Genomic DNA, 20747 nt, shown 5'->3' with positions numbered 1-20747 from the left:
ACCAAAACTGTGTCTGAGGTTTTTGGTGTGCTGTTTTGCAGTATCAGTGCTTTAATGCTGGCAAGTAGAATTTAACGTGCTTACCTATAAGTGACTTAGATTCCAACTGTGTTCATCAGCAGTAGTTTCTGTTGGTGTTGAACAAGACTTTTGTACCTTTGAAAATAATACAGATTTCACAAATCACACTAAATTATGTCCAGTAGAAATAATTTTATCTATTTACTGAGTCATAACCGCTTGGTCAGCAGAGGAACCTTGTTTGTGTAACTGCAGGAAGTTACTGATTTATGTTGCCTGAATATCTACATGAAGGTACTTTTGATCATGGAGTGAGAAAAGGCCATTCTCAAGAGGGCTGTGCATCCTGAATGAGATTTGTGAGTCAGAGTTCCCCTCATCCTGGGGCTCTTGAGACCTTTCTTTGGGGGCACAGACCTCTAATAGAGAAGCTCACATGGAAGCAGAGCCCTTTTTCTGACCCAAGGCACGCTGTCATGTTTTTTCTATGATGTCTACAAAGAGATTATCTAACTGCTGCAATACCAGGCACCTCCACTCTTTCAGTTACTGTGGCAGTAGGTGAGAGACAGAAGAATAATCAGATAGGAAGGGGAAGCTGTTGAAGGTGAATACAGCATGTGATTATGTGCACAGCTTCAATTCAGGAAAACATATATTCTCACCATACCACTTTCCTGAACTTAAATTGTAATTGTTAAACATTCATTTAAAACTTCATCAAAGATTTTGGTCAAATTTTCCACAGAATGTCAGACTGGAACAGCTGTTATAGTGGTAAATTTTCTCCAAAGTAAAATGAATTAATGATAAATTAAATACTGATACAAGACTTTGATTTAATCTACTTTAATGGTGTACATCTGCCTGCTCCCATACCTTGATTCTTTTATTAGGAATTTTTATTGAACTTCCGCAGACCTTGGGAAGGTGGAGCTTCTTTCAGCACAAAGTGTGGGATATCCAAATCCAATGTTAACATGCAATATCTAATACACAGTATCTGATACCAATATCTGCAAGACTTTATTAAGACTGAAGAGTTAACTTCTGATCAGACCCTACTCTATATTTAGAGAAAGTGTTTATACATCCTGAGCTTGGGAGTACAGAAGTTTCCTGGGAATTCTTCCAGCTCTTCTGACCAAGTTCTGTCTTTGGAAAGTGCTAGTGAGTAAATTTTTCAAATGCCATTTTAAAAGATACAGGGCAATGTTAACAGGGTATGTGGACATAAAAACTATTGGAAATGCAAATATATGCTGGAAATATTTTCTAAGCTTGAAATTATAAGCACCTTCACAAATAAAATTGCAAGATGGCTGAAAGTTATTTTAAGTAGTGGAATGCTGACTATCCTCATGCTGGGCACACTAAATCCCCTTTCTAATATGTCTGTTATAGCTAAGGATAGCAGGAATGAAGTTATGTTTATCAGCAAAACAAAATGAAAGGCAATGACATGGGAATACATGCAGTGCATGTTTTGACCCACTGATATTTTTACATTTTAATCAAGTCCACAAAATTCACTTCTATTCTGAATTTACTTCTTATAATAATGCTGGGGGACATTAAAATTTCTTTCTTCTATGTGGTAACATACCAACTAAGCTACTTAAAATTATGGCCAGAAGTTTAGACATGGTTATGGATTATCCATAAACAGGTATCACAGTCAGTTTTACCCTTTGCCTGTTTAAAGACCAAGGATACAAAAATAGCCTCAATGCATTCATAATGCTCATAACAGCATTCTTGGAATTTATCCTGGAGACCCTCTCAAACTCTTTGAAGCTGGGTAATCTCTGTTGCTTTGGAAAAATAAATTATTTAGGTAGTTCTCAGAGTGTGCAGAGGAAACTGTACCACTGTGACCCTTTTAAAGCTATTCTAGTGGAGTTCCTAAGGAAAAGTCCTTTAAATACTGAAGCTTGAATGAACTGAGACTAGAATAGAAAGTAGAGGGCTGGTAATAGCCAGCAGGGTTATAAGGATTGTAGTTACAACACTTCCAACCAGAGATTTTTTTCTCTGTTTTTTAAAATGTATAGCTTAAAGTCTTTATACTGCTTTGGTGTTGCATTCTACACAGTAAAGAAACCATGCATTGTGCTGAAAATGAGACCGTGGGACTACTACCCACTGCTAAAATCAAGTGTGAAACAAAATTTGCTTTATCAGTGAGTGGATATAGTTAGCTATACTATCAGCCATATAGAGTTTGTTACTGTGAGATTGAACCACTCCAGCTGATTTATCATGTTTGCCTTTCAGAGATTCTTGGAGTTCTGACAAACTGCATTTCAGGTTTGCTTTTCAGGTTTCCGTTTTTTTTTTATTTAATAGGGATAGTCTAAATAGAATTCTTGTAAATTATTATTACCTATGTAAGGGATTACCTGTAACTTCATTAAATCATCTCTGGGTATTTCTATTTCCCTTTGCAGTTTCTTCAGTGAGAAGACCTAATTTTCCTTTTTCCTTTGGGGATGTCCAAGAATAGTTTAGATTTTATTTTTTGTGATCATCTATGAAGATGGAAAGTATTTTTGACATATTCAATGCATACATTATGTTATTATGCCTCTCTTGCTATATACTGCCCCAACCTTGTACGAAGGATAGTAGAAAATGGCACTGAAATGAAATCAGTGCATATGGACTATCACTACAGAAACTGAAGAGCAAAATGTTGAAAAGGTAAAAGCAGTTTTCCCAAATTCTCTTCAGGGGAATGGAAAAACACCCAAATGGAAAGATCAAGAACTAAGTGACTGCTTTCCAGGGAAGATGGGGAAAAGCAGGAGTATGCTTTCATATGTAGGGATGCTGCTTTTCTCTGGTTTCTTACACCTAACTGTACAGAAAGAAAAGAATAAACCATTTGGATGGCTGTACAGGACTGCGTAAAGGTTCATTTAACCTGATGTCCTGTTCTCTATGGTGCTGGGAAACTGATGTCAGGGAAAATGGCAGATAGAGTATCCTTTTTTTGGCAACTGTTAACAGGCAGTGGATAGGCACCTTTTCAGCAGGAACTGCAAAGGAAATTGTTGTGCCTACAGCTGTCCTTCAATCATTTGTATAACTCCAGCTTAAAAACCTCTGTCCCTTCAGCTTCACAGTTTAGTATGGAAGCAAGGCATCTGATTTAATAACACTCTGTATGAAAAAGTTTTTCCCTCTGCCTGATCATTTACTCAGTTTTCCCAAGGTGGTGTGTGATAAAAACCAGCACGTGATTGCTTACTGTCAGCCTCCTATGTATCACTGGGGTTTTATAGATCCAACGACAATCCTTTCTCAGTTTGCTCTTCAGCTAGAAATTATCTCCTCACATATAAGCACTCCCATACCTCTGCATATATTTTTTCAGCTGCACACATGTATTTTCTAGTTTCACATTATCATATGAAGGAACTGGATCTGTACACAGCATGCAAGTGCAAAGACATTTCCATGAGGAAATGATAATGAGCTTTCCTACTTTGTTTTCTGCTCCTTTTGAAGCAATTTCTAATTCTGTTTGCCTTTTGGACTACTACTGAGTAGCAAAACAACGTTGGCAGAAAACTACTCACAATGACTTCAAGTAATAAAGGCTAATTTATAGCCCATTATTATGTAAGCTTAGTTAGGGTTATTTTCATTACTGTTTACATTAGTTTACAGTTATTGACATAGACTTTCAGCCACCATTTCATTGCCCTATTGCTCACTATTGACAGATCTTTCTACGGCTGCTCAGAGTCAGTTTTTGTTTTGCCTCCATGTGTAATTTTGCATCATCAGGAAATTTATTTTCACACAAGTCATTTTAGGTATTTAGGTGCAACAGTGCTCATCTAGAAGTATTCTAAGAAATTCAGCCCTAAAGAGAACTCAAAGAGGAAAGTAATGTGTTGGGTGGTCAGTATCTGTCAAAAAAGGGATGTTGATCTGGTTACTGGATCCTGGTCCAAGGGGTAACTGTGCTTTCTGGTTCCTGGACATGGCTCTTCACTCCTGTGGCACTCCCCTACCCTAGGGCACATCCACTTTCCATCTGCTGGTGCCTGCCTTTATCCTTTCACAGCTTCTGCTTGCTATGAGCCTGCCCAAGGTCTCCCTCTGCCCAACTTGGTTATTATCACACACACAACTTTGGTACTCAATGCTTTTTCTTCAAAGCACTTCTGTTCACTGGTTATTACTCCTGTACTCTTAAAGTTTTTCATAATTCAGTGAATTTGCAAAAATGCAAGGTGTAATTTACAAAAATCTTTATTAAAAACGTGTCTCTTACCTATGCCTTGTCTAAGGGTACAGTTTTGCCAAACATACATCCCCCTAACAATAAATGACAGCAATGAAACAACAATATTGCTTATTACAGGAGAAAAAGAAGTATTTTCTTAAAGTTCTGTAAGTAAATATTTTCAATGTCCATAGATCTGCTTAGCCTCAGCATAAGGCCGGTAAGCAAATGTTTCCTTTTATATTTAGTAAACTTCCCTGCTGCATGGTTTAAAGAATGGGAATGCCTACAGAATCAGTTCTATATAATGAAGACCTTAGATGAGGTTATCTGTGTGTATGCACAGCACTTTATCATCCACCATCTATGTAACATAACTGTTACGTAGTTATTATTTTAAATTAGTTTCATTGTTTGAAACAATATTTAACCTGCCCTTCTACATGTTTTTTCTCTTTGGTTTAAGTATAGATAAATTGGTGAAAAAAAACCCCCAAACTCTGTAGAATAGCCACTTAAGAACTTGGTATCAAGATCATTAGAGAATATTAAAGAATAAATTGTTCAGAAACAAGTAAGCTAATTAGCAATAGAGTTTTCTGGAATTTCTTTCAGGTCACAGATGCTGGGTGACCTCTTGTCTGAAGTGGTATTTTTTGAATGAACCTTAAGACACCTCTATCTCCCTGCCCTGTTATTTATTTCTTTTAGAAGAAAAATAAGTGACTGTGTTCCTGGTATTGTTTGTAAGAGACTTAAAAATCATAATTTTGTTAAACACTGTTATGGTCATCAAAGGACTTTGCCTGCTATGGCGAAGTCTCCAAAGAAGCCACATGAAGCCCACCCCGCCCAAATCTGGGAAACTGAACTGTGAGTGAGGGTACCTGATGGGAACTTGAAGTAAGATAAAGGTGGTACTATTGTCCAATTATCTCAGGCCTAAGGAGAAGTAAACAAGGCTAGGGAAGAAGAGTATATCCACAAGAAAAGCCAGTGCAGCAGCTGTGCTGGAACATCAGCTCTGGCTGGGTCTGGCGGGGGGAGCGGTAGCCACAGACTCATTTGCTGAGGCTGCGTTTGCACTATTCCCTCTGTGGGGGTGAATGGGGAGAGGCTTTGGGGAGGTGGTGGTGGTGAGACAGAAGGAATGAACACCACCTTCGGAGGCTACAAGCTGGGCTTTGAGTGGGATGAGAAGCAGACCCTGCAGAGAAGGGATGGTTTTACCATGCCAGTTGTATGGCACACAGCTGGCCCAGTTGTAACATTCCTGCAACCCCTCCGGGGGCAGGTCACATCCACACGGGACATTCACAGGCATGCATCCCTTGTGATAAGGCATTGACTGCCTTGACTTTGCTGCTGTCAGAGGCAGCTGCCATGTGTTAGAAGGGATCATAAGCTATCAAAGAACCCCAAAGTGCTCAGACTCATTTCTGAGGCCTTCCATCAAGGGACTGCACAGGATCCATAATGTTGCAAACACATCCAGTGTTGCAAAAGACAGTGTAAAACATCCCTTCCCATGGAGGGGAGGTGCTTGGGCATTCCCATGGACACCTGAATGTATTAACCCACTGAACTCTACATTTCATGCCACCTCCTCTCCAAGGGAGAAGACCAGAAGTAACAAGATGCTGTCTGGATCCATGGGTGCTGTTACCTTTCTATCACAGCGATGTCTCTGTCATTCTTTTCCCTCCCGACTCTCCCTGCTTCCTTTTCCTTATTTTTCTCTCTATCCTGCATTTCCCCTTTCCCCTGCATTTACTGGTAAATAATATCCATACTATTGACTTTGGCACATTTCCTTGTTTGCACCTTAACTGGGGGAAAGTCATTGTGTTCTTAAAATCTCATCTTAAATGCGTTCTATAATGTGTGCGGCTTTGTACTTAATCTTTCTGTGGATTTTACATGAAAACTTTGACACCCACCAAAGTCCCACTTAATGTTTTTCCTGCTCTGGCTCTTGGAAACGGAACACCAAAAAGAAAAAAAAAATATTACTTAATGATTTCCTAACTTTATCAACCACATTGAAAATGAGACCTGCAGGTTCAGCCAAAAGAACAAAGCTTTTTTTCCAACAAGCTTATCTGAGAAGTTACACAAATAATACTGTGTCAAGGGATCCTTCTATGGAGGTCTCTGCTTTAACAGGAAAATGACTATGGCTTGTGTATGCCAGGCTGCCAAAAATGATCCTTCACTGCATAGTGATACTGCCAAATCTGAAACTGCTAGTTTGAGAAATAGGGAAAACATAAACCAGCATCACACAGCCTGTCTTTGCCTATTGAATAGTGTAGGTTCAATAATTTATAGAATGATGTAAATCTACTTTTTTTTCAGAGGTATTTGCCCTTTTCCCCCATTCTCTTAGTGAAATTTGCTGGCAGTGGCATCTAGTTCTCCAGGGATCTAAATTGATTTTCTTGGATGACAAAATCTATTTCCAATCTTGTTACCATGAACCAGAGAGCAGGGCTGAGGTGGGGGATGTAAATAGTTGGAGTACAGTTTAGTAAGAGAGGCCTCAGAGCCATCTCTGGAGGGCAGGAGGTGTGCCAGCCCTGGTGACAGGGAGTGACCAGGCAGAAGGACCAGAGGCAAGTCACTAACCAGTCAGATGAGTCTACAACCCGGCTGCCCCACAGCAGGGTGACCTGTTCCACTCCTCGGGTTCTCTACACAAGGCAGTCCAGCTTCCCCTTTCCAAAGGTGTGTTTAAGCTATCAAGGATGTTGTAAAAGCTGTGATGGAGGATCTACAGGGAAGAAAGAACAACTCCCCCTCCCCAAGAAAACCAACCTACCAAAACAAAGCAAACCCCCAAAACCTAATACAAGTTAAATCAGAGGAGTCATTTCTACGACAGATTTCTGGCGCACCTAATGGTTTTTTACAGCATCCCATTATCGGATGACAAAGATTGATCAGCTAACGCAGTGACCACTGCGGGAGGGTGACGGTGCAAGGCTGGTCGTGCTTGTGCCACCAAACCCGGGTGGGGAAAGGCCCTTAGGCTGCTGCTGACAGCCCTGTCCCTCGGCGGCACCCCTTTGTCTGACACCATCTCCCGCCGCTGGCAGAGGTCCCTTTCGCTCCAGCACAGCCCCGCTGCTGCCCACGTGCTTTCCAGTTAAATTCCAGACCTGATGTCATGACCGAAGCCCGGTGCGCGGTCCCCGCCTCTGCCCCGTTTCTCCGACACGCCGGCAGCACCCGCCTCGGGGTTTTGCTGGGCGCACCGGGGCCGGCTGCGGGAGGGACGGCGAGGTGCTGAGCCGAGCCCCGGCGCCGCCCCGCCGCTGCGCGGAGAGCCGCAGCCGCGCTCGGCTGAGCATCCCTGCGCCGCCAGCCCCTCCTCAGCCCGGTCCCCGGCACCCGTGCCCTGTACCGGTGCCCTGTGCCCGGGCCCGTCGCGCCGCCGCCCGCCGCAGGTGGGTACGGCCGCGGAGGGCACCTTGGCCAGCGGGCGGGGGCGGGGGGCGGCGCGGCGGGGCTGCGGCGGCGGCTGCCCGCCCCCTCCCTGCCTCCCTGCCTGCCTCCCTGCCTCCGTCAGGCGGGCGGGGAGCTGCGGCGGGAGGGAGCGGGAGCGGCGGGGCGCAGCCTCCCGGGCCGCAGCGGGGATGCGCCGCGGATCCCAGCCAGGAGGTGGGCGCTGAGCGGCGGCGCTGGGGGCGCGGGCCGGAGCGGCGGGCCGGGCCGTGCGGGGAGCCCCGGCTCGGGCGGCGGCGGAGCCGGGGCTCGGCGGGCGCTGCGCGGTGCCGGTGCCGCGGCGGGCGCGGCGCTGCCGCCGGGGGAGGCGGGAGCGGCCGGGGCGCGGCGGGGCCGGGGCCGGGGCCGCGGCCGGGGCGGGGGCGGGGGCTGGGGCTGGGGCCCGGCCGTGGCTCTGCGGCCCCGGGGCGCAGCCGGAGCATCGGGACCTGGGGGGGGCGGACCGGGGTTACGTAACGGCATCCGCGCAGAGATGCGCCGGTGTCAGCCCCGGCTTCCCTGGCGCTCCCCGAAGCCCTGATCTTTTCCCTCTTCCCTGCAGAGCAATCTGAAATACTCCAATAAACTGTGCGGTCTGTGAGGTTCAGTTGCAGATGAGCTATTGCCAAGTTGATGCACTCTTAGGATTTTTTTTGTTTGTTTGTTTTGTTTTGTTTTCATTCTGTTTCTCTCCAAAGAAGGCAAGAACGGCCTGTATTTCCAATTTGCTAGCAAGGCTGCAAATCCCTTCCAAGTACTTTGAACATTCATTAAAACTGATGTTTGGAAATCATGTATTTGCCAGAGGTGCTGATGCTTAAATTGACTGTATGACGTGAGTTTTGCCATTGGCTCGTCATTTCATGTCAGTTTCTAATTGCTGTCGTGTGCTGGAAGGATACATTGGTGATTTTCTTCCCGAAAGCTTCAGCAATGCAGGTACCATGGACTAACAGTAACTGAAACAAAAGACCTTGGTGGAATTCTCAGAGCAAATTGGGAAACCAAGGTCGAATAGCAAACATCAGTGCAACTTGTATGGGGTAGCGTGAGAGAACAGAAGTATTCACGAATCTTATTTGAGAGTTTAAGTGAAAAGTGTTCCTTAAATAGACTATTACTCAGTAGATGAAAAAAAATGCTTAGTGAAGGTGTGAGGAAATTGCTATTTTAGGACTACAATTAACTATATAAGCTCAATTTTAATGGAACTAGTACATTTAATTGCATTCCTAACAGATTTTCTGTTCTCTAGATGATTAACTTGCAGAATGATACCAGCTCAAAGATTAAAATCTCATCAAGTATCTAATGGTTTCTCTGCAGTGTAATTGTGTTTGGTTTATAATAGTTCTTTTCTAATAATCAGCCTTTGCCCATACATCTGTAGATACTATAATTAGACTTTTTTATCTTGGTGTAAATGACATGACCTTGACCTTTAGAGGTTAAGTAGATGGCATTTTTATGGATCTTATATGTTTAGTGGAGCATTTTTATGTATATATAGTAAATACAGTTTTCTTTTCTTTTTGTTTAAAAACTACACAAGGAGACTATCTTTTCTCTCCACCTTAGATAAATTAACAGAGATGTGTACATCCTAAACATTTCCCCTTGCTACTGAAGGCTAAAGGAAGTGCCCTTTGTTGTACAGTAGCTCATCAAGCATGCTTCTTCCACTTCCCATTAATTTGCTATTGCACTCCCAGATCCTCCAGAGCGCTTAGAGCTGTGCTGTTGAGGGCCTTGTCTGCAGCCTTGCTCATTGCTGGAAATTTTTTGCTCTTAGCCCATTCTGGGAGCTTATTCATAAATGTCTGTGGTGCGAACATTGGGTCGCATGTACTTGTAGGAACACGTGTGGGGTTTTTTCCCAAGTGCTGGTGTTGAAGGGCTGTAGTCTGTATGTCTGTATGCTCAGATGTGTTTTTTATACAGCCATCAAAAACATTTACTCACAGTTGTGAGAGTTACTGTGCTTCTGACCAGCCATTTGGACATTATTACAAAGGTGCCGTGGCTATGGAAAGTTAAAGCTCTGTGCCTTGTGCAATAGGGCAGTCCCTGGCCTCCTGCTTTACTGCAAATGGTGGTGGACATGAGACTGCTCTCCTTTGCCACTTCTTTCTCCAGTCCACTCTGGAGATGAGAGCAGAGTGTTCATCCTACTTCTTCCTTTAGTCCTCTGGCACACGTGTGTGTGGTTGTGTATGCTGTCATTTCAGCTGAGCCACAGTCTAACGATGGATTTCTTAGGGAGATGGAAGTGAATGATTTTGCTCTTGTTTTCCCAAAAACATGTGATATCAGCATGGGTTATTCCCTGAGAATTTATGCTGCTTTACCATGGGGCTTATTCTCAGGAGGGCTGTATTTCTTAAGGGACTTCAGTCAGCCTTCTGTGCCTGTGCCACGCTGGAGAACCTGCTGTCACTGCGGTGGGAGACGGGAAGAAACTGCCAGCGCTTCACCGCTGAAGTTGTGTGTGTTTATATTTTTAATGTGTGTGTTTGTATAAAACAAGCCTGTCCTGACAGTTTAATTAGCCACAGGGTAGCAAATACTTGTACATTACTCCTGTGTTTTCTAATATTTTTAAAAAACACTGAACACTTTAAACATTTCGTAGAGATTTCTGGGAGTTTTTTGGTTTTTCTCTCATAACTTAATGTTTTCTGGTTTTAAAGATTTTGATTATCCTGGTATGGGAAAAGGCAGCAATTTCTGTAGGTAATTTTCAAGGGAAATATTACTCTGGGCAATTAGATTTCAAAAAGTAATTTCTCCAAGAATTTCCTTCAGGCTTGTGTTTCTTTCTTAAGCTAAGTTTAATGAGATTAAAAAAAAAAAAATCCTTCACAGTGGAATACTAAAGTAAATGCTTACATTTGGGGTTTTTTTGGTGGGGGGTGTTTGTTGAATTTGTCATATCAACAAGGTAGGTGTTGAAGGAAGCAGAAACAGGTACAATACACAAATGCAAGTAAACATGCTTAGGCCATTTGAGGAATGTTGGATTTCTGGTAAATTTAAAATCTGATTTTGGTCTTATAAAAGAAACTCCAGCTGCCACAAATCTGGTGAAAAGAAAGCTATGCAGTGAGGGGCCAGGTAACATGAGCTGACTTTGGTTGTAATGTTATGAAATATTAAAGATTATGTATCTATAGAGTCCTAGAATGGTTTGGGTTGGAAGGATCCATGACAGGTCTGCTCATCCAACCTCTTGCAATGAACAGGGACATTCTTCAGCTAGATCAGAGCCCCATCCAACCTGGCCTGGCTGTTTCCAGGGATGGGGTACCTACTACCTCACTGTTACAGTGTTTTGTCACCATCATCATAAAGAAAACTTATTCCTTGTATCTAGTCTGAATCCACCCTCTTCTAGCTTAAAACCATTGCCACCTATGCTATTGCTGTTGTCTTAGGCCCCCTGTTAGTAGAGTTTATGCTACAAGCAGCGTTATTATGTTTGCAATTAATTTCACTGTCTCCATACCAAGGTTTTCTGAGTTGTAAATACAAACCTACAACTTTCAGCTATTTCTTGTAAGTTAGAATACAGACATGGAGGCAGTTAGAAGTTTGTGTGTTTTTAAATGTTGGTGCATATGTCCTAATAAATGGTGTTTCTAGCATGTCCCTCTTTAGGGGTTGTTCCTTTTGAAAGAGTTGAAAAAGGATGGAAGAACCTTTTGGTGCTGACAGCTGATAAACCAGTGAAAGGGAGAACAGCTAAATGTGGAAACTGAGAGAGCACCAGAAGAATTACCCTGTGTTCGCTGTCAAACTTGTGTCTTCTAGGGAAACTTCTGGGCTGCGTAGGCTTGCTAAGATTAAGGGAGGAAAAAAGTGAACAGTATCAAAATACTAGAGACAATTTTTAAATGAGGGGAAAAAACAGGTTTGGTTTTGTTGCCATTTCCCCTTTTTTAAAGAGATTTGGCTCAAGTGATGCCCAAAGAGTCCTTCCTACCAAAATATTCTGTAGTTTTGTTTTGTCATTATAGGTGATACCCAGAAAAATGTTAATTTTCTATTAACAGTGAAAAATAGATAGTGCTCAGAAACTCAGATTGATTCTTTTTCTGGCATATATACATATGTTTTAACCCTGTGGAACTTCCAGATAGTTTTAAAGCTGGTTCCAAGTGAAATGTGTCAGTCTGCGCTGAGGGCTATTTACAGTTATGGGTGGTGGCAGCAGGTAGGGAGATGGTGGATTTCCAAGCTTGTCTTTCTGACAAATCTGAAGACTGGCTGCTTAAATGGTTTCTGTGTGAGTTTCATGGAGTCCAGCCCCTTGGCATATTTAAAAGATTCCGTGTTTCTCAATCAAATATTTCACATTTTTTGAATTTAGACCATCCTCCCATTCCAATGTATCTTTTCCCTTTTATTTTGACATGCTGAGAATAAGGTGGGCAAGTTGAATCTACTCAGAGTTTAGCAGATAGCAGTCTTGGTTATGATCTTTAACAGTGTGATCTGACTGCTTACATTTGTAGCTCTGATACGAATAAATACAACAGTATATAAACTAGTTTTGTTTTCCCTTTTTTTTCCAGTGGAAACCGAGAGGTGGAAATGCTCCTAGCCTATAAACTGTGTAAACTCCTCAGTACTTTTCCATTCTAATGAAACTTGTGAAAATCACAAAAGTCATGCTTAGTCCCTATTGATTTACATATTTCTAGCAGAGATGCAAAGGCACTGGTGGATTCTCTGCTTAAAAGGCTGGATTGACAGATGTCTATGTGGTACCAAATTCAGTCCCACTCTAATGCAAATGCTGTTCTGTTGGTATGAGGCTTTTCTAGAGCCTATGTTATTCTCAATTAAATTAGTGAATTATGGTTGTGAAGGATGCAGGGGTGTTAAAATGATGCATTTTGTCCTTTACACCAGTACAGCAGGGCACAGATCTGGGATTGCTTTGTTTTGAAAACAAGTCAACCCAAAGTAGGTAACATTTATCTAAGAATGATCTAAAGATCGATTTCAAGAAACCTTATCTTGGCATGTGATACACTTTTTCAGATGATGAACTGAAACATTTCTCAACAGAAAATCTAACAAGCTCAGGTTGCCCAAAGAAGAGTCTATATGAGCCCTGTGCCATGGAGTGAAGCCTACCTGCTCAGACAGACGAGGCCTTGGTGACATCTGCCCAGCAGCAGCTGACCTGATCAACCCTGGAAAATGAAAAACAATAGAAGGACTTTGTTCTGTAGCAGTTCCTAACTTCCTGCTGCCTGTAAAATGTTTGTGGTGGGAGACCAAAGAGTTACAGGAACCTTGGTGGTGACTGCTAATTGACCTTAGGTATGGGCAGTGGAATTGGTAGGGCTTTCATGGCTCATGCCAACAGTTTAGATGAGAAAGGGCTAAATAATAAATAAATGAGGAGGGAGTTAAAGCAGTATCCCTAGGTGTGGGGGGGCATGACAGGGGCCATGCACATACCTCTGCCACTTGGAAGGGAACAGCTTGGTGTGAGGTCCAGGCCACTGGTCAGGACTTGGACACACTGAGCAGCTGGAGTGAGCATTCTGTTCCTCAGGGTCTCTTGTGGCAGGGTCACCTGGATCTTGATTTTTGTGTATCATGGAATAGACAAGCTGGGATAGAAATGCTACACTCATCCTGATGAACATGATATGACTTTATTTTATTCAGAATATGTGATACAGTGGTGTCTCTCAATTCTTGTTGCCACCCCAACCTCTTCCCCTGTGACAAACCCAGTATGAATAAGGTGATGTTAAATGCAATTTGGGTCAATAGAAGTTTCTGTTAATATCCTACAGGAATGGTTCCAGGCTGCTGATTCTTCTTCCTGTTTCACCTTTGCCTTTACTGTGTCTCTCCTGTGTGTAATCAACCTGCATCTGCAATGGGACTGCCAGTGCACTCTAGCTCCTTCTTTACTTCTATTTTATTAGGATTTTTAGAGCTGACCTACTCAGGGATGCCTGGCACCCTTTTTATCTTTTTTCAAAAAAACAGCATTTAACTGTTTCTTCCTTTCTGCCTTTGAAAATCAAATTCAACCTTCTTTGGAAAGAAATGGCAGTGTTGTAGGAGAAGTGGGAGAGAAAATAAACCAGTGAGACTGTGGCTCATGATCTTAGATTATGATTTTTGAGATTTTAGCCAGAAGATAAGTTTCTTTAATTAATTTATTTTCATGGAAAATGGTGGAGAACAACTTATTTCTTTTTAGAAGCTGATATTTAGGAAGCCGGTTAGCTGTGTTGTCACCTGGTAAGGATAGATTTAGGGAAAATGGAAAGGCAGAATCACTGATGGAGAGCTACAGAAATGGCAAGAAATGGACCAGATAAAGGGACTTTCATCTTGAAAATGGGAAGCTGGAGTGGTTAGTTTAGTGACAAATATTTCTTGCAGAGTAGAGTGGGTAAACTGGGTGAGAAGGTGGTGGCTAATGGTGGAAATGATAGTTAAAAGGAAGAAGCTTCACCATGAAACAGCTTGCTGAGATCTGAAACAGCAGCAGTTGGTGTTGAGTCATCTTGAAGTCCCTCTGACCCCAATGTGAGCATGGCATATACATCCCTCTGGTAAGTAATGATGTTGCTTTTCTGCTTTAAATCCGTGCTTCTGGAGATTATGCTGTTTCTGGAGAACAGGCTTCATAAGATGCGTGCCAAAACCAGAAGGATAGGAATGATATGAAATAGAGCTGTAGAGCAGTCAGAGGATGAGTCTGTCTGTAGCCAGACAAATTCTTCTTCTTTCTGTGTAATGGTTGAAGAATTCTAAAATCCATCTCCTTTTCCCCCTTCTTTCTGCCAGTTAAATACAAGTTGTCTTTCCATGTTCACTTGTGCCTGACAACTCTGTTTCTGTGTGTACCTTCTAGGAAGTACAGGCAGTTCACAGTTGCTACCTGGTGTAATATTCTCGTGTGACATAATCATGGGCAAAAATAAAGCATTCTCTGACTGAAGGGGAAAAAAAGAGTTCTCTAACTCTCCTTAACTGTGACCTATATTGTGTGGGTGTGCAAATATGCTGTGGAAAGCTAAATGTAAATTATATGTTGTTCTACTGAGCAGGCTTTTCTCAGTTCTCCTAATAATTGGTAGCGTAGCCTACATACAAAACCCATGGTCAGTTTTCAGTATTCAGTGACATGCAATGCAATTATTATTTGCAATGCAAAATAATCTTTAAAAAACCCAAACAAGGTAATTTCTTTATTTAGCAAACTGTCTCTTGCCCAGTCACCCCAAGTACTGTTTTGTGACAGAGCTTACAATTAATAAAAAAGTGGCTTCTGTCTCTAATTAATACAATAATGGTTGTTCTTTCTTTTGATGTGGATAGGGGATTATTGGGGAGGCCTCAAACTGAGTCAGAAATGAGGATTAGAATTAGCTCAACTGACCAACCCTGAGACCCTCACAGGACTCTTCAACATGGTTGTGCAGTATCTGTGAGTTTAAGGGGAGGAAAAAAAAACTTCAGAAGTAATCTATGATAAATGCTTTTTAACTTCCATTTCTGGTGATGCAAAGGTTGTGGTTGGATCTGCAGATGCTCTGAAATGTAGCAATGAGATGGCAGCTTGGGTTCATAGCACCTTCCCTTTCCATAACAGGAGCTGTGTGTGTCTGTCTTCCTGCTACAAATTTAAACTTTCTGAACTACTTTAGGAAGAGGAGAGGGTGTCAGATTTTTTGCCTTTAAAATTAATGAATCCCTACTTATCAATTTCTTTTGGCTTTCATAGTGTTTTGGCCTAAACAATGTAATGTTAATCTACAAAGGTTCGGCTAAAACAGCCTTGTTGTGTGGCCTTTCCTAAAGCTGTGATATTTTTCCTTAGTAAAACCATTGGGTTTTAGGTTCCCAGCTGAAATGCCTAGACCAGTTCTGCAAAGGTTGTGTAACAGATTGCTGCTCATAGTTCTGCTGATGTTTTGTGCTTTCCTGAGTGCCTCATTCTCCTCCCAGCTGTACGACCTTTATAGGTCCAGATACCCACTTGTCCTCTGTGACATGTGCACATTTTATAGTTGGAATGTTACTCAAACTGTTACCTTGCACCGGGCCAGGGCAGTGCATGGGACAGGGATGGATGGATGGATGGATGGATGGATGGATGGATGGATGGATGGATGGATTGCCCCCAGCTCTGATGCCTGCCGAGCCCAGAGCTGTTCTGGCCCTTGGCTGCCAGCCTGTGGTGCAAAGGGACAGAGATACTATTATTCCCTGCCACCTTACGGTATTTCTGGTGTAATTACCTTCTGATATATTCATTATTTGATTTCCCCCTCAATGTTCTTCAGTATTTTTAAAGATTTATTCAGTGTTTTCAGATTTTTATGCTTTCTTCTTAACTTTGTGAGCACATTAGCTCAGTCATAAATCTGTGCTGAATCTCTTTACTATACCATTAGTATTAATAGTCAATATTATTGACTATTTGAATTATTTTAAGGTTACACAGAATTCTTTTGTTAAGTATAAATCCATTGACTTAAGAATCTTCTACATTTTCTTCATTCTTTTTCACATGTCTTTTTGTAGTAAATCAGTAAAAATGATTTCAAAGATGGAGTAATAAATAATGCTTTGTAAAATGTAGGTAGATAATAACAATAACTTGCTAAACATGATGAATTTCCCCTAAGGGGAACAGGAGTATGCTGGCTAACATCAAGTCAAGGGGCTTTACGTACAGTAAACCAGAACTAGTTAGGCTGTGATTGATGTAATTAGGCTCACAGCTCTCTCTAGAAAAAGGGAAGTGTCTCATAACAAAGAAGTTTTATTTTTTGATGTCATTGCATAAGTTCAAAGGTAATGAACAGAGTTCAAAACTATGCTTTTGTTTTGTGTTCTGTTTTGTCTGGTTGTGGGCACAGCTCTCAGTGCTGAGAAACACTGAACGTGGTTGTGGGGAGTATGGCAGCTTCAGGAATTTTATACTTCAACATCTATGGCAGCATTCCCATTTTGAAAACTAGTGGAAACAAACTGCTCTTTAGGCTGCAGAGATCTTGAGGAACATATAGTTCTGCTTTCTTGGCTGATTCTTGGGTAGTTAGCCGTGAAAAATGTGTCATAGCTGTGTGATATAACACTGAGAAAACCACCAACATTGGCTAAATCTGTTTGTAGGTGAAATTTAGTTCCTTATGAAGAAATGTAATGAATACAAACTTATTTTGAAACTAATTTTTTTAAACCCAAATGCACCAGGGGTGTGTTCATCACTTCTGGCTTTCCAGCATTGAGCCCTCTTCCACAGCTCTTGCCCTCTTTATCATTCCATCTGTCCTCCACAGGTCAGTCCCCACCCCTTAATTCACTGCTCTCGGAATTCCAGAGCTGTGCCCAGGCTCGCTGCTCCTCCTGGCGACACAATCATGTCCCCTTGGCCAGGCTGGTGATGCTCCATGCCTGTTCCCTCCAGCTGCCACGTCTGTGTGCTTCCCCTGAGGTCCTTAAAATCTCGGGAGATCCTTGGGGGGTAGTGCCAGGGGCTGGCAGTATAAAAGGAAGAGGCCTGGATAGTCACAGTGTAAGTATACCAAGGAAAATTGGTTATTTTCCTACCAGTTCTTACACCTAGAGGTGGTGAAAGGTGCTGTTTCTTAATGGCAGCAGGTGAAATATTTTTGCACTTTAGGTTGGTGTTTCTGTCAAGGTTGATTGTACATCTCAACCATGCTGAAGCAGATTTAAACGTAATGGTGCAACTTCCAAATGCTGGTTTCTCATTTAGAAGTACAAGTCTGAACAGAAATAAATGTCTGTATGTGCTGTGGGACTCAAAAAGTAATTCAAGCAGAGCTTTCTGAAATTTTTCTTTTTAAGCAATCTTGGTATGCTGCAAAAATGAATTTAAAATCTTTAGCTACCCACAGGTAACAGCACAGAAAATCAATACATTTTCAGTTAATGTCATTTTTTTCCATTAAAAGATAAATGATGAAGTGTGAAGCTTCCAGTCTTCTCAGACTTCTGTGTGTTTCCCAGACAGCTGGTTTTAATTTAGCTTTGTTTTGTATAGTGTGTACTTAGTGCTTGTCATTCTCATTGCCAGCCATTGCTTGTACTTAAAAGTTAAATAATCGAATAGTGATGCAACTGTGGTGCATTTTAAAAGCCTTTGTTCAACTAAGAGGGTGAATGTTTTATTTGAGGAAATTAGACTTTGTAGGAAACTGAAAATGATCCCTACCATGGTTTAGATTTTTTTCTTGCTTGGAAATGTGTTGGCTCATGCTATCTTTGTAGTCACTGAAGTGTATCAGTGTTTCAGTAGTGGTGCTTTGGAGGGTCTGGTCTCCCATTTAATTTTTATAAACAAAAATATTGTAAGACAGAATAGGCATTTTACAAATAATTTAGAAAGCTAAAACACAAATATTTGAAGGGAATGGACCGCAGATTTCAAGCTTCTACTATAGACTTCTACTCTACATAGCCTTTTGTCTTCTGAGGGTCTGACTGGAGTGATGGGGAAGTGAAGACCACTGCTCTGGATCTGTAGAGAATGAGAAGAAAAGGAAAATAACCTTCCTAAGTTTTTCAAATGCATGGGCAAAGCCCTTCCTTTTGAAATAGATTCAATTTTCCTGTTTCAGGCTGCTTGTTAAAAAACAGAAAAAATAAGGATGAATTTGAAATTTTCTTTCCTGAACGCTACAATTTCCAGCTGAATATCTACAGTGTTTCTTTCCCCCTCTTTTTTAAGCTGCCTTTTAGAATTTCTGTAGTCGGGAAGCTGTCCCAAAACATATTTGTCAGGTGTCACTATGTAGCAGTAATGCAATTAACCTTAAAAGTCCTTTTTACTTCCTTAGTGTATTTGCTTGGTAGTCTTTCAAGAATTATTTTTCTGCTATTTTCTGGTGTTGATTAATTTTGGAACAGGTATTGCATACAGCAGGGGAGTTTCTTTTCTGTGTAAATGGCTATGGGCATCTTGGCTGAGGTTGCTGACACATATTTGGCTAAATGCTGACTTACCAGCTATTGTGAAGGACTGAAGAATGTTGAAAAAATTAACTGAGTTACTTAAGAAAATTACTGTTGTCCTTACAGCTGGAGTGATTTCTCCTTTCAAGGAAGAAAAAGAAATTGAAACAGAAATTGAAAGCTGGTATTGAGAGAAAACAAATGTCAAGGGTAATAAAGTACTTTACTATGTTGAGGTATGACATTGTCCTAAAGTGCCTTAAAAAAAGCTAAGTGTCTAAGTTTGGTATCTGTTCATTTTGTGGCAGTATACACATTAATGAAAAGTTTGAATGGAAAAACACTACATGTCACTTTTGCGTAGAACCTGCATGCTCTAATTCAGTTTTCTGGTATAACTTTCTCAAGATATTTTTCTAATGATAATGAAAGTATTGTGACTGGTGATAAAAATCTTTTTGGAATAACATTTATGTATATCACAATATATTTTCACTATCTAAATGATAGATGATTCAGAATCAATGTTTTTTATTCTAATGAATTTACAAATACGGAGTTGCCCTTACCTTGCCCTTACCTGATTTTATAATTTGTGATTGGTAACAAGGAGCAGAGGGAGAAATTTCAGTTCTATTTCTATCTTTATGGTATCTTTTATGGTTTTTAATATAGTAGCATTTTATTGTTTATACTTTTATCAGGCATTAATCTTGCATAAAGTATTGCTTTCAGGTCTATTCTTACGCCTAGATGTTGCTGCCAGATAATGTTAGGAGATTTTTCAGTAACTAAGAAATCAGTAGGCAACAGGAAGCTTAAAAAGGAGATGCTGAACTTCAAAACCATGAGTTGTATGGCATTAGAAGTTCAGAAAGACCTGAGGACTGGAGTTGGAACCTCTGACACAAATTGTGAGGGCTGGAGCACATCTCCTGTGAAGACAGGCTGCGAGAGCTTGGCCTGGAGAGGAGAAGGCTCCAGGGAGACTTTATAGCACCTGCCATTACCTAAAGGGAGTCTTTTTACAAGGGTGTGTTGACAGGACAAGCAGTGATGCCTTTAAACTGATAAAGGGTGGGTTAAGGTCAGATATAAAGAGGAAATCCTTCACTATGAGGGTGGTGAGGCACTGGCACAGGTTTCCCAGAGAAGCTGTGGATGCCCCATCCTTGGCAGAGTTCAAGGCCAGTTTGGACAGGGCTCTGAGCAGCTCTGTCTAGTGGAAGGTGTCTCAGCCCATGGCAAACTAGATGATCTTTAAGGTCCCTTTCTACCCAAACCATTCTCTGATTCTACATTTAGGCTTCCATTGCCAGCGAAATATGAAGTGAACCCTTCTATTCCTTTTTCTACTTTGGTGGTGGTGCCTAAATCATTTGTTTCATAGATGTGTGAGTCCTGAAAAAAGAGGATGCATGTAGTTTGGTCACCAGTTTATCATGGAAGTTTATCACTAGAATTCTGCTCATATTTTATTGAGCATGTTCTGGAAAATCCAAATTTGTTGGCATCCTACATGGGAATGAGAAACTCTGAGTGGGAACAGTGCTCCCTGATTTGTCAAAGTCAGTGAGCAGAGGGAGGAGGAATACTTAATGAACACTGTTTGACTGGAGTTTGTGTCAGCCAGCACATCTTCTCAGCTCAGCCAAGATCGCAGATAAAATCTTCTGGTGGTTGTTAACAGCAAAGTTGGAGGTGTGGATGGAATCCTGGCAACAGAGGGATTTATGTTACATGAATGAAGTCGGATGTCGTCATGAAGGAAAATTTTTAGTATCCTGTCTTGAGCATGAGTATACACCCAGCAGTAATAAATGCCTCCTCTTCAGGCTGAGAATCAGTCCTAACAGAATTGCAGGTGAAGGTTGAGCTGCTTCCCTCAGAGAAATCATGATGACAGTAATTGAAACAATCAGATTTATGTTCAGCTGCTTACTGCTGGAGGTCTTTTCGTTATCTTTAACTCAGTGTTAATTTAGGTCAGCCTTTAGTCTAAGTAAAAGAGACCACAAATGCTTTTGCTCTT

The 20747-nt window shown here is 41.5% G+C and overlaps 1 protein-coding gene across 6 annotated transcripts in view; it reads left to right on the top strand.

Moving 5' to 3' along the window:
- The first annotated feature begins 7412 nt into the window (after positions 1-7412).
- The window catches only part of OSBPL6 (oxysterol binding protein like 6), an 87304-nt gene continuing 73969 nt past the window's right edge, over positions 7413-20747 (top strand). For 4 of the 6 annotated variants that reach the window (XM_086896678.1, XM_086896673.1, XM_086896674.1 and 1 more), the window contains exon 1: positions 7835-7924. The gene's annotated coding sequence lies outside the window, so the exon portion shown is untranslated. Of the gene's footprint in view, positions 7711-7827; positions 7925-20747 lie in introns of those variants that run through there. The other 2 variants (XM_086896676.1, XM_086896675.1) reach the window with 2 other exon arrangements.

Source organism: Cyanistes caeruleus, chromosome 7 (genome assembly GCF_971803275.1).
Source record: "Cyanistes caeruleus chromosome 7, bCyaCae1.hap1.1, whole genome shotgun sequence".
Classification (NCBI taxonomy): Eukaryota; Metazoa; Chordata; class Aves; order Passeriformes; family Paridae; genus Cyanistes; species Cyanistes caeruleus.
Note: the sequence above shows the minus strand (reverse complement) of the source record. Positions and strands in the feature narration are given on the sequence as shown.